Genomic DNA, 15,152 nt, shown 5'->3' with positions numbered 1-15,152 from the left:
ACTAAACGTGTTCCAACGGTCCTCCTGACATAGGTTGTGGTAAAAACTTTTTTTTTAAACACCCTGATGGAGGTTGTTACTATACGAGGTAGCTATCCTTCAACCTTAGTGGCACCGAACTGAAAACTTTCACTTGAGGGGTAAAGTCTGGCAGTTGGGCCGCCAGAGACTGAGAGGACACGCGTGACAACGCACAGACGGAACTGGTTGGCGTCCACCTAGCGGCCCTCGTCACGGTTTATTCCTCTGTGTCATACCCACAGCCTTCTGGCAATCAGTTGCGAGAATGTGTGAACAGGTTGAACTAAAGTAGTTACAGCGGAAATGAGAGATAACACTAAGAGCGATGGAGGGGGTGGAGAGATAACATGTAATTGCTTCAAGCGATCTCATTGTCTTCTTGAAGCCCTAAAAAAATATCAAAGCAGTATACTTTGCACAACACATGGTCAGATAATGTTATCGTGTGAGTTAATTAATGAAGGAAACGGATGTTAAACTGTCTGAACGACTAGAACGGGTGTAGCGAAACAACTTTGTCTAAATACTACCACGTGTTGATAGACATTAATAAACATATAAACTCATAAACTCGCGCGCGCGTGTTTGTGTTCCTTGAACATGAAAGGGAAAATGCTTTTATGTTCGAGGAGAAGAATTACCTGTTTCTGAAAAACTATGAGAAGGTGTAAAACAGAGGCAACAGCACTGCGCACGCCGACAGAGCGAGCAGACGAGCAGACGACGGGATGGGCTGAGTGAGGCGGCGAGGGAGCTGGGGTAGGCAAAGTTACCTGTACTGTTTTATGAGTTTAGCATTGTTTTGATAGATTAGATTAGCTGCTTCTCCTAAAGGGATTGTTCATTCCATTAAGATCACGCGAAGATGCAGTCGAAGTGATGCAAGAAGCCACATCACCACATCAGTACCTGCCACGGACACGGTCGCTGACCTCGTTCCCACGTGCAGCTCCGCTGAGTATGAATAGAGTGCAGAGAAGGAAGAGTGTAGGGTAGCAACCGGTTTTAAAGACCATCCTGGATGATTTGCAGGTTTTTTTTTCAGATATTGGTAGATATAGGCGACATAAACCTAACCTATAAACTTCAACCTCCGAAAAACATCCGTTAGCAGGTGAACTTGTGTCTGAGGTCAACGCGTTACAGGATGCGAACCGGTCATTGCTAACATTTCATTACAACTAGTTGGTGGTGTCTCAACCAATAAAATGGCCATGAATAACATCTAGACTTATTAGTTCGTACCTCAGTTGACACTGGGATCGACAGGACATCGAAACCTCCGGACAAAATAAAAGTGGTCTAGCAGCGGAAAGACAGAGGAGGTAGGACTGCTACACGTGTCCGCGGGGACAGTGATTGAACGAGTGATTTAGTTTCAAGAACAACTACACTAATCCCTTGCTCTGGATTTTGTGGACAATTTTGTATCAAAGTTTATGAAAAGTATAAAATACTTGAGACTTGGCAGACTAGTTATTTCCTAATGTAACAGTTTTACTAGAAATAAGATAAGACTTTATTTATCCCAGAGGGCAATTGTGTTGCAGCTGCATTAAAATTAAAATTCATACACAATTGCATGCACAAAACTATTCATGTCTCCTTCATTCACACATCGTAATATTCATACAGTATACACCATATACCCTTGATTTGCCCACCCTCCTTATTTGTGACACCTTTGTTCATTCCTCTAAAGGCTTAGAACAGGGTCTGGCCTGCTCGCAGTAAAGGTAAATGTAAAGGTCATCCCACGACCTTTTTCAATGATACAAACCTCATGGCCGGCTTTTTTCGTACACGAAAAAAGTCCCTTGAAATCTGTCCTTATTAAATACATCCTGCGTAACCTTCAACTTTTTTGTATACGAACGGACACAAAAACGAATGAGTCAAATGAATGAAACTCTGTGTGAGATTCCAAATAGTTTTGCTGTGTGTGTTGCCCTTTAAGCAGAACGTGTGACCCTGCAATGAGAGTGACCTTTGTGCGATGGAGGGCTAATGAAGTGGAAGAAAGTGTCATAAAGTAGCAGTGAGTACTACAGGGTAGTACAATGAGTACTACATCCATCTGTTGCAGGTGTGTCCTCTCGTGGATTTGATGTTTCTCGTTTAAGAACAATTCTATCTCTGCATATAGATTACATTTCTTCTTTAGGTGGAGTAGTGTAAGGGAGACAGTTTATATTTCTAAAAGGAGTTTGGTTCAACAGTTTGAAATTTGAGCACAGGATGAGCTTAAATGATGTGCGTGACAAAAACAACAGTATGGCCGCTTGGGATATTATGATACTAAAAGGTGTGGCTCATTGCATACCTCCAACCATCTTTCAACATCGGTGATTCAGATTCAAAGTAGAGTAGACAGAAAGGAAAGTGGGGTATCTTTGATGGTATGAACAAGTGACACGCACATCAGTAACTCTTGCCAGTCCGGATAACACTCATATCGCACCTTTGACAAAATGACAACTGCAATTATTTCGAGACGGAAATCTTTGGGTACTATCACAACAATCAGTGTTTCTCACAACCATGACAATATTGAGCTTGGACTGCGAGTCTGATTAAATTTAATGAGATTCTCAGTTGAAGCGTGACATTGTATCAAGTGAGTGATTGCTCCTCAACAGGTGAGCCTACAATCGCTCTGAGTACCGCTGTGATAAAACCTCATCATACATATCCCCACATGACATAGAAACACAAAGAAACACATAGAAACATTATAGTCACAACTTACAAGTGCTTCATGTTTATTTAAGTCAAAACAATTAAATCACACACACAAACACACACACACACCATATGAATATTCAGTAGCAGGCGTGGGCTCGAGAACTCAACACGCTTTATGATTTTCTTTCAAAAGCTTCCTACATAAACAAGTATAAAATTTCGTCAGTATAACGATGGTCGAGTACCACACCCTTTCACTGTTATACTTTCTAAAGACACTTAGCTCAAGAAGACATTATCCCGAGAGTCGCACGAGGAGGTTGAGTCTCACTTTGTCCGCGACCTTTCAGGGGTCGTGAGGGATTAGCTTTACCTGAGGGCGGTGCTCAGGTGCTCTCTCTCTCCGACTTACTTTACCATAACCTCTATGCCTCTATGAAATCAGGTACCCATTTCCGACAGCTGGGTTGACTGGGGTTAGTTTGTTGGATTATAGGAGTATCAAACAGGAATTCCTTTCACTTCGAACGTCAGCGCTTTAACCACTCGGCAATCTGCTTCTCGAGATGGAATGTCGATGGTTAAACACTCTCTGTGATTTGGCAAACACCGCTAACAGTAAGGTCGAAATACATTTACCTGTTACCCAGTGACAATCGTCTGGAATGTTTCTAGTCATTAATAAATATCAATCTTGCAAATTCGTTATGGAATGTGGCACAACACCAAATACGGCATAATCGTTTCCCATTGACAAGTTGACCATTGAAGACTGGTATTCAAGCTGATCACAAGTAGCTGAAGGCATTTTGCACAGAACTAGGAATTAAAAGACTGCAGAAGGCACAAATGACAATCATTATCACTATTTCCTTCACGACAAAAAAGCTTTGTAAAAGATTAGCAGTTCGTTCTTTTAAAATCTGGAGCTAACTAAACTCAGAAGGAGGCAACGTACTCTTTCAGCATTATAGACATGACAGCGTTCATCCTCCCACAAAACCTCAGTAGATCAAGGAGATATTTCTAGTTTGTAGCAGGTTACACATTGTAACACACCTGTGCGATAAGTACCTGTATAGGAACAATACCAAGGACACATTACGCAGTTAACACTTCGTCATATCTTTGTCTAGGGTGACTTGTCATCATGTCTGTTGACACGATCAACTCATTACAAAACCAGGACACACCTTTGTGCTCTAGGGTCGGTCGACATTTTTCATGATCCCATTTTACTTAAAGCCATTCACAGACATGATCTTGAGTTTTGAGAAAGAGCCCCTCCCTACAGCCATTCGTCTTCTCGATTTTTATCTCACATGAAGCAAGTTAGCATCATCGCCACGCCTTTAGCCCCCAGGAAATGTGGGGAATTTTTTCTGTTAAAGATTTGAACAAAGCAGTTGACCTGTAGATGTCAGACATGCCTTCTACTTGCACTAATGGCAGTCGGCTTTGCATGTACTGATGAATGGCGCTAGTTACTCACATTATGAGAGTTACATGGAGAGTTACATGGAGAGATCATGGCTAAACCATTGGCGACAAAGTTTCGTAAATCAATTTAATTTTGTGAAGATTATTTTTTAACCGAACAGACAAAGATTGAAAGCTGTTTAATAACCTCAGTGTGTAGTCCTAAAAGGTCTTGAGTATCTTTTTTGTTGGTATGAAGAAATGAATGTAAGGTGAGAACTTGTTTACATCTACAGAACTAGACATAAAATGACTTGATTTATTTGTTCTGCTTTTAGAAAACTTAGCAGACTGAAAAGTAGACTGCAGACTGTTATCAGTTACCGCCAAGCTGGAGTCACGCTCCAGTGTCACAAGTGTTTCATCACGTCCAGCGGGATCTGAAGGCGATAGTAGATAACCCAGAAGATGATGCCGGCCGTGATAACATACTCGCCTGACCGCAAACACACACGTGCTTTCCAGTTTGTTGGAGAGGGCAACCGACTGGCCTAACAGTCGCAAGAATCTCTTTATCTCTCTCTATACATTATAAAGTGTGTGTGTGAGGTGTGTGTGTGTAAATGTGGATGCATATTCGCCTGCTTCAGAAACTATTCGGGGCAACTCTTTTTTTTTTTGGACAAGCAGAGGGTTTAACGCGAACACTTTACCTAGTGACCCAGTTAACCTGCCAGAAAGGATGAAGAAGGACATAAGTTCAAGTGATGTACAGCTGAACGAGATTTTCGATGGTTTATAAGGTTTGTTGCAATCTTATTGAATTATAGAAGAAGAAGCTGTTTCAAAGTCTGGCGGAACGGTAGGGAGAGTGTTCTAAGCAGATCTTCCAGCACGTGCAAAGGTGACACTGTCCGACAGACAGCAGGGCGGAGAATGTGGAGTTCATGTTTGTTGTTAGTTTTGTAGGAAAGTGCTTCCACCTTGCGGCGATTTCGCACTGTGGGGGAGGAAACCGGAGTACCAGGAAAAAAATCCCCGACGCCCAGCCCTACGAACAGGTGTCACAGAAAGTGTCCCGAGACGAGATCTGAACCCTCAAGCGCTCACTGCAGTGTTTTAACTCATTACTCTACGGGGCGCCCGCCGAATGTGGAGTACAGTGCGGGGAATGCGGAGTACACCACGAATATCCCTGGACTGCTTGCAGACGATTTTTTTTCAGTCAACTACTAGAACGAGGCTGGTTGTTACAAAGCTTCCGGTTTAGCCACCGTGGTTTAGCGAATGACCTCAATGGCTGCAAGAGTAACAACAATAAAGAAACACACAAAAGGTGGTTTATACTGCTGCATGGTACAATGTAACTGTGCAAGTATCAAATCTTTCGGTGACAGTTTTTTTTTTCGCTTCAGCGGGCAGGTACACCCACAGGGCAAGACAAGCTGCTCTCATTCACGCTATAAGCCGCGCAGACAAAAGTTTCAATCCACTGAAAGCCAAGATTTATTCAAGGCACTTTGAAGAAGAGTGCATAAAAAAGGTACTGAACCTATTGTTGGCTCACTTATTTACCTCTTACTTTCCTTTACATGCTTGTAGTTCGCGACTATAAGGCTTAGACAATTTTGTACATAGCCAAAGATTTGCCCATAAGAAAGTTTCACCCAAGAGATGTGAGGGTGGTAAGTGGCTACATGGAAAGAGTGAAGTCTAGAATGACTTAATGCTGGAAGGTAAAGAGGATCTTACTGCCAGACAACCGGAGACTACAGGAGGAGATCGTGCCAATGGACTGCTTTTCGCTAAAGAACAATGATTCAGTCTTGTCTTTTAAAACAAATGACGAATTTAAATACAACTTCTAGCCTCTAAAAAAAAGTCAGATATCTCTATGAGCTGGCACACGCCGACGTTCAATGAAAGGAAAAGAAGGGAAAAAAGTGGAAAAAAATGCGTACATGAATAAAGATCGGCTATGTGTGCCATTAACCTTCTGAACTTAAATCTTAGACAGCTGATGTTAAAGATATTTTAAATCCCCTTTAAAATATAAACGCCTTCTTTAAAGCCACGCGGTGTGTGTGTGTGCCTGGTGCCATAAAAATGACAAATTAACCAAGATTTGTATCAGTCATTTTTATTTACTTTTTACATAAATTTTGAAATGGGAGCAAAAGCATGTCAGCGTGTGTGTCAGAATATTTCAGATTTCAGAACTTTTTTTCAGCGCGTGAGTCGGTGGACTGTGGACATGCTGATACTTCACAGCTACACACACCTTCGATGGTCGCAGTTAGTGATTCTAGAGGATCTTGATAACACCAACCATAAAGTATCTCCAGCACCAGTAGAGTCCAAAGCGTTTAACAAACACACAGGAAGTCGTGGGAGTACACAGCCTTTGTTTAGGTAGACATTAAATGCTCCTCATGAATAAGCACTTACACAACACCTACACTAAGGGTTTCAGTACCGGAGTACCCGGAAAAATCAGGTTGACAAATAAATAAATAAATAACTAAAAATAAATAAAAAAATGAGGATGTATGTCTCGCGGACAGTACAGTTAAGGCTACAAAACACACACACCCAAACACACATAACACACACACACATTAGAGAAGAATGTTTTATTAGTGTTTTAGGAGTTTGAATTCATAAATTGCAGGTATTTAAATTTTCTTTGGCTATTCAGAATCCTAAAATAAAATAATATTTATTATTAGGTGGTTATTCTGTTCAGCAAGAGTTCAGTTTGGTCAAGTACCGCCCTTCCCTAGCGCCATTGCACGCCCTCACAACCCGGAACTGCATAAATCCCCGTGATGTATTCCTCACATTCCTCTCCGCCCCCATACCCTTTGCTGCAAATAGTCACAGTCATCTACACACCTTGTGAATCTCTCTCACATTCATCTACACACCTTGTGAATCTCTGTCACATTCACCTACACACCTTGTGAATCTCTCTCACATTCACCTACACACCTTGTGAATCTCTCACATTCATCTACACACCTTGTGAATCTCTCACAAAGACATCAAATTTGTAAAATCCAGCTAAACTCGTCAGATAAATAACAACATCGTAGTCATGCTGATGATATGAGTTGATTGCATCCATAAGTATATTATGTATGTCAACGTGCATATGTAGAATATAGCTTTATATTGGAGACTGTACATGTGTGCGTGAGAGAGAGAGAGACTTTCCCAGTGTAGCTGTGGGAACTACAAACAGCCGTGTTCTCGACATTTATGACAGGAGTCAAATGTCGAAGTTCTTTTTCTTAAACGATAGAACTTTCATCGCGATGTTTGCATACGCAATAACAAGTAGGTCGTGACATACTGTTACCTGTATTTACCTCACCTCCCCCTTTATGTCTCTCCATTTTTTCTCCATCCTTACGTCAATGGCAGGTCACCTGCCTGAAAAATATTTATGTAAGTATCTATGTCTTGTAGTCCATGTCTGTCTGTCTGTACGTCTATCTGTCTGTACATCTATCTGTCTGTCTATGTCATTAGAGATAAAAGGAGGTACTCGGGTACACATTAACATAAAAGTTATTAAGGTCCAGTCAGCCGGAAACGTGAATGCGCATGACAAACGACACGACTTTGAGAAATACTAAAAATGTGTCAGCAGGCAGAGGCATCGAACCAGGATGAGGAAGACACGAAAGGCACACAGGCAGAATACGTACCATTCAGTTCTTTGAAAGGGGAAAAAAAAGGGGGGAACTTTTTGCTACAAGCCCAGTTAAGGAATCCCGATGACGAACGGCTAAAAACACATTAAAACATGCTTTAAGAACACTGAATAAAGAACTGACTAGTAAAAAAATAATCACGTGCGTGAAGGTAATCGTTCAAAAGGCTCACGCTGGTTTCGCAAACACCATGGACATTGCCTTCCAGCGCTACGCTAATATTTGCACAATAACCTGCAGTAGTTTCTATGATTATTTGCTTAAAGTTCAAAGCAAACGCCTGATATTCGGGTGGATCATATCTGATTTTACACGCTGTCACTTAGGGCCACTGGTTTTATTCATTCTCTGTCGTGGAAGGTTTCCCAGAAATAGAAAATTTAGAGCAAAGAAGACTGAGCTGGTCTGAGGACCTCCCGGTTTCACTTGAGTCAAGAGACTGGAGTCAACATTAATGCCATCTTCATCTAGTCTGCTTCTTGCTGCTTGCCATCCTGTAGCCATGGTTATCAATTGACGAGAAGTCGTTGCCCTGGGGCAATTCAAAGACAAACGTCTTTGTTTCAAAGTTTTAATGTCCAGGTGTCCACAGGCCCGGTTCTACCTATTAGGCGAACTAGGCAATCGCCTAGGGCGCAGCGACCGAGGGGGGGGGGGCGGAAAAAATGGCCTGCTGTTTTTTTGTTTGTTTTTTTTTAAGATGAATAATTTTATGGAAAAATATCATTTTCACAAAATGATATTAGCAGGACACTTTTCCTCTGCTTGTAGACTGACCACCACGCTAGTTTCTCAGTACATGTATGACAGGAAAACCCCATTATCCCATTATCCCAGGGCGCACTTGCAGTGACCACAGCTAACCAGCAGGCAAGTAGAGGGCGGAGGGGCGGGGAAGGGAAGTGAGAGGGGCGGCGTTGGTGGGAGGCAAAGGAAGGCAAAGGACCAAAGGCACTTTTTCCTCAGCTTGTAGGTTGACTTCACCACCGAGTTTTTCAGTTCGTGTAGTGATGTAGTACAGCAAAACCCATTATTACAGGGCGCACTTGAAGTGACCAGCTAACCAGCGGGGAAGAAGAGGGCGGAGGGCGCGGAGGATAGTCAGCGGAGGGGCGGGTTGGTGGATGGGACTCAGTGCGGACCCCTACGATGGAGTGGACCACATTCCACTAATACCAAGCTCACCTTTCTTTCTTTTATCCTACTTTAGAAGAGGTTCCACACTTATGCATTGAAAACACTGCAGGTGAGATCAGGGACAACAACACTGACTTGAATTTGCTACGCGAGTTTCTCTTTGGTTATGACAACAGTTTTATGCTCAGTATTGTTTACACTTACGAACTTTCAACCCGAAGGAACTTAGCTAATGTCACGAACGCGTTCTTAGTTAATAAGAGTATTAAAGTCTTTAGCAGACAAACATCAAGGTAGAGCCATTTGAAGTTTATAGCATATCTATTTACTGACACTGATGGCCTATATGGTCTTGTACTTACTGTTGTGACTCATGGTCGTGAATATTTAACTTTCTTATTAATTATTAAATTTCTGTTCGATTGGTGTATTACGCTTAATTTAGTTGCCAAATTGTAATGTTTATCTTTATTATCTAAAGTGCATCTGTTTGTCTACAGTTTGAATTGATAGCTTGTTGTTATGCTCCATTGACAGAATATTTGAAATTGGTTATTAAGAGATAATGCGTATTAAGACCTACAGTCTATACACTGTATACTTCTCTTGTTTTCAACAAACCCTATGCTGGACACCACGCAGTGTTGATCCCTGGACTGTGTTTGGGGAGCTGCCACCATGATTTACAACTTTGCATTGTTAGTGTCCAGAAGACTCTCTCTTGACAGACTCTCTCATTGCCCGCCCACCTGTGACTCGCTGTGAGGTGTGACTTTGGATGGGAACAAAGTAGCTGCTATCAGGGTGGTCTAGATGCTGGAAGCTGTGATCAGCTTGAGTTTTAGACCACACAGCAAAATAAGACCAGAGCAAGGTGCTACACATTTCTTGTCTCCATCAGTGTGCACTCCATAAAACCTTTTACACGAGTGTTTGAAATCCTCTACTCATAAGTGTAGGTCTGATTTAGGAGGCATGCAAGCATCCATATGTGTATGATGCTAGCCTGCAATTGAAAAACAGACGTACTTTTTCTTGACAAAAAGTAGTTCTTACTTATAAGTTATTAATCAAATCTGACGGAAAATTCTCGAAAAAGATTTAATTTTAATAAGCCATTCTTTGACACTTCTGGGTTCTAACGCCTCTGGTCGTAATGAGTTCTTGTAGAAAACCACCTTTCTACTATTTTTAAGCAGCAAACATGTAGACAGTTCGGTTTTACTTGTTAGTTCGTCTGTAAGATGAGAAAGAAGAGAACGATTGAAAGGACTTGCCGATGGAGGTGATGGGTGGACAGGCCCACAGGGTAGCGATAAATCTGTCACAGTTAATGACCAGTCGGATCAGATTAGAAGACTGGACAAAGGTGGTGCGATGTTACTTGATAGTTGTCCGTGAGACGAGAAAGAGAGAAGAGAGAAAGATTGAAAGGACCTCAGTGGGGTGGCTTAGTGGAGAAGGGTAGAGATAAATCTCTACCACTTTAAAGAAAGTCAGATCACATTACCATGGCTGGACAGCCGAGACTGAGGGAAGAGGTAGTTGTAACTTTGAATTAAAACCCACAGGACGATGTACAAACCTCACTTGTCTGAGCGGCTGCAGACATCTCGTGCTGCTGTTTGAATTGACTTTGTAATCGTCTGTTTGGGTGCTTGGAGCTATCATCCTTCCACAGCTGAATCAGTAAACTAAAGGTTGTGAAGTGGATTTAGCCGTGCCAGACTGAACAGTATGCTACTGTCCTACAGCCACTTCATGAGAGTTTGTAAAGATAAGTTCGCATGAATTTTATACACTGTGACATAGCTGTATATATTTCATTAACACGATTTATGTCTTTCTTTACATTAATTTCATTTCCTTGTTTCTTATAGTGCTTATTTTGATTGTGTGGATGCAACGGGTTGCGATAGCGGTGGTGTCACTTTTTGCAAAACTTTTCATTGATCAAACGGGTCCGTGACAGTCTGGTGGTCTTTAGCACATCACAAGCGAGTTGAGTTCTGAGACAGACCGCAGCAATCATTACTGGTGATACTTAAGCCTAGCTTACTTTGAAATTTCTGATAAAAATAGAATTAAACGTATATTTATTCCAATACGAGTACGAGATCTGTAATGTCAGTGACTCATAGAGTCATATATACATAGCGGTAAACAAATGATATAACATGGTTCACTTTTTGTGAGGTGGGGGAGGGGCGGGCGCAGAATTTTTCTTTCGCCTAGGGCGCAACACAGCCTAGCGCCGGCCCTGGGTGTCCAGATTCCGCAGTTGTCTTATCCATGGACCTACAGTTATAAAGAGGTGACAAATGTGTCCTATGGTAAAAAAAGAAAATACAAACAAAACAAACCAGTGTCCTTGAGTTCCCCATGTTACCATGGGAAAGCGAATTACTTTTGTTTCATAGCTCCGGTCCTCGCAGGACGGGACTAAATGGTCGTGTTAGGCCGAGAGCTACGGAGTCGACTTCATTGCTTTCCATGACTTCTTCTTTCTCGGTGTCGTCTTTCGGGACATGGCTGCAAAGTCGTGTCGTGTCAAGTTACAAGTAAACATGTTCGCTTAGAATGTCAGGGATGTGCAGTTTATTCTCCAGCGACTGTATGTGTGTGTGTCGTTTATTCAAGTTAGCCACGGTGTTCCTTTCTTGGAATCTGGGAGTGGTGTCTGAATAAGCTTTGAGCAACACACACATGTAAGTGGGGCATTGCAAAAGTAATAGCAGGCAATGAAACGGTGTCAACATAGCCAACATAATAGGCGTCCTTTGATGGGTTATGCATGAATTCAGCCATCTGGCTAGAAATGTTTAGAAATTTCAATGGTTATTTAACATAAGTCAATTGAAATAGAACATACGTCATGAAGGGACACTTCTCTAAACTTGTTTTATAAACTTGCTGGATGAGGCAAAGAAGTCAAACACTTGTGCACCTGATGTCTCTTCCCAAGGTTGACAGGTTAACAGCTCATGTTGGTTGACAGTGGGCATGGTGTTCCGAGTGAACGGGAAAATAAAAATTCTCCCTGTCCTCTTCCAGCCGACCCTCTCTCACTCAAATCACGACCTTAACGTTTACTCTGAGTCGATCTTGTTGTCTGAGCATTATTTATTTACATGGCGAGTTGACACATCTTATGATGGAGAAAATAAACACAATAAATAAGCATACTGCCTATTTGCAGGTCAACTCACACGAACTAAACATCGTCTATGAGGTCATAGAAGGAAAAGAACAACCCTCCCAATTTTGTTGAAGAATGGACAAATAGCAAAATTTCTCACCAGAACCAACTACCCACATGTCCACATTCTGCTTTATCTATCAGAAAATCGCATGCACTATTCCTTAATTAAATGAAGAAGAATCAAAAGTAAGAACAGCTCTAAACACTTTCATTTGCAAATTAATAAAGACACAAATTGATACAATAATTGACTTACAGTTCACAAAACGTAAAATGTTTGGTATTCACGTTACTCGAAGCACTCAACCCATCCTACCGAACACTGATGGAAATGTCCTTTATTAGGGTGAATGAAAAGTGACCAGACGACACAATTAACCCATCCTACCCAGCACTAGTGGTCGGTGGAGTTAAAAGAACTGAAAGCATGCATTCATGTCTGATCGTATCCTTGGGCTATAATTTTATATTTTTCTGCAAATCAAAAATATTACCTTAAATTTAACTACATCAGTTTTTAAAAGCCTCGTTGTGGTCTCTCCTTTTTAAAGTAAAGAAAGGTTGACAGTGAATGACTACAGGAGGTGGGCGATAGTTTGTTTGCGAGTGGGAAGGAAAGGGTTAAGAGAGAGAAATGATCCCCAGGCCATGTGTGCACACGACTCATGCCATAAACACTTTCTTCCACTCAATGTTTACTTTTATATTTTATATCTCTTGATGCCTTGAGGGTAAGTATATTGGCCCGATGACAAAAAAATCCTTTTCATCGACAGCTCATAAACTCTACTTTCTTGTCGATGACGTGTGCTGCTTATTGCAGTATTCTTCTCTTGAATAGTTTTCAAGACGATTTCTGGAGTATCCGGAACACTCAGTCTAAGTGTAAACCTTATTTCTGCTTAGTTACAGGGACTTATACAACTGTATTCAAATCAGTCAGCCTATGAAATCAGTCTTCTGAGACTGGTGCACGGGTGGATGAACACGCACGGCGTAGGAACCAGGAAGGCAGGGAGCCGCCCCCTCAAAAAAAGATATTGAGGGGACAATAATGTGAACTTGTTCACTGTCAGCATGGAGTCTGACCCCTAGCCCACCACCTACCCCTAAAGCCGACCATCTTCCTACTCTACTCTGTGAGAGGGAGGGAGAGAGAGAGAGATAAAGTAAAAGAGGTAGAAAGAAGTGTAAAGAGAAATAAACCACTCTTCAGCGCAAGTCGCAACACAATGAATTTGTAATTTAATTAACTTCGGTAGTAATCATGTAGACTAATTTTACTAAAATTTGGAACTATAAGATGATGGCAATGAGGACAAACAAAGCCATGCTACAAAAGCGACCTGAAAGAAACAGGTAAACACAACCCTCTCATCTTGTAAAAAAGATAATAAAAAAAACATAAGACTCTGGCCCAAGATTACTCTTCCTCTAGTCGTCCAGTGACACTCCAGGGTACCTCTCGAGCAAGCAGTCACACCTGTGGCTAAGACATCGTCACAGAGTTGGGTAGAAGGTCATGAACTCTGTCGGCGGACATATTCAAGCGAGTGCTAGCCGCCAACAGAAAGCATGGGGCAAGAGAAGGGGGACAGGCAGGGGGCGATGCTCTCAGTCACCCGGTCCTCAGTAAATTTTTTCTTTCCTCTTTTCCCTTTCATTTAAAGAAAGGATGACGTAGCATTCCTCACTCTGGGGCAGTTTTTTTATGGAGCGGGGATCCTTTAATGTCCCGTTTTTTTTATTTACTAACCTGTAACCACTCATTTTTTCTTTTCTATGCAGTTAGTGTGTTTGCTTTCCTGTCTGGCAGGCTTGATGTTGACTGTTCTTTTCTGATGACTTTCTTTTTTCCGCTTATCGTTTCCTGCAATTTCTATGTGTGCTGATATCCACTACAAACAATCTTGTGTCCTCTGATTGATGTTGTTCGTGCCTGAAGTTTCTGATCGGTGTGGTTAGAGGTGAGCAATGGGAAAGCTTAGGATGAGTCTGTGAAGAAAACTGATTTCTGTCGTAGAAGTGTTAGAACTGCCTTCTAGTTTAAACACAACCTGCCACCAGGTGCTAACATAAACACTGATTGCTGGCCAAGGATTTTAAAAGTAACATCCGTAATGTTTAGCTGAGCCATCAGAGGAGATGTGTGTCCAGTTTGCTGCAGGGTCAGGTGTAACAATTTCGTCCATAGAAAAAAAAAAGTCATGCCAGAGATAGCGATCTTGAATTCTACAAATACAGTCCGTGGAGGCCAATTAGAACCCTTTGATCGTGTGCTTATTATTTATTTATTCTTTTTTTTTTTTTTGAGCCTGTGGGATGAAGTCAGTGAGTGTGCATCGGTGTGTGTCAGCGTGTGTAGGCTACTCTAATCTTTGAGACGATGAATTTCAGCAAAATGTGTCTTCTTACGACACTTACTTACATTCTACCTTCCTCGTCATTGTTGACCAGGCATGCATGTCGTTACACTTGAAAAAGTGACTATTGCAGGCTGTTCAACAACTTTTTTTTTTCGCTTTTATTGTGACAGAACAGCGACGACATGGCCAAAAACCAGTTTATGTTGCTCTAAGCCAGAAGCCACGTCCTTAGTCTGAAAGCGGTTTAGTACTGTTTAAGTGCTGCGGATAGGGGTAGGGCACTGGTTCTATACAAAATTTAAAAAAATATATTAACCAACAAATCCTCCTCCCCTCCACTCGCCACTCTCCGCGGCAGAGACCCTCGCGCGCTGGCTGCGCTTTTGTCCGCGACCCGCCTGAACCCTGTGACGTGTCACGCCCGGGCTGAGTGCTCGCCATTCAGCTTCTGTTCCTCTCACGCCCCTACCCAGACCCACGTTTGTGCTCTGGCACCCCTATTCGCCCACCCGGTTGCCGGCTAAGAATAGTAAGGGTATATAAGCCCACCCGAGACATCGGACGGCGCAGACTCGAGGACTAGGATGTCTGTCCGTCATCGCG

The sequence above is a fragment of the Pomacea canaliculata genome, linkage group LG2 (genome assembly GCF_003073045.1).
Source record: "Pomacea canaliculata isolate SZHN2017 linkage group LG2, ASM307304v1, whole genome shotgun sequence".
NCBI classification, from domain to species: Eukaryota; Metazoa; Mollusca; class Gastropoda; order Architaenioglossa; family Ampullariidae; genus Pomacea; species Pomacea canaliculata.
Note: the sequence above shows the minus strand (reverse complement) of the source record.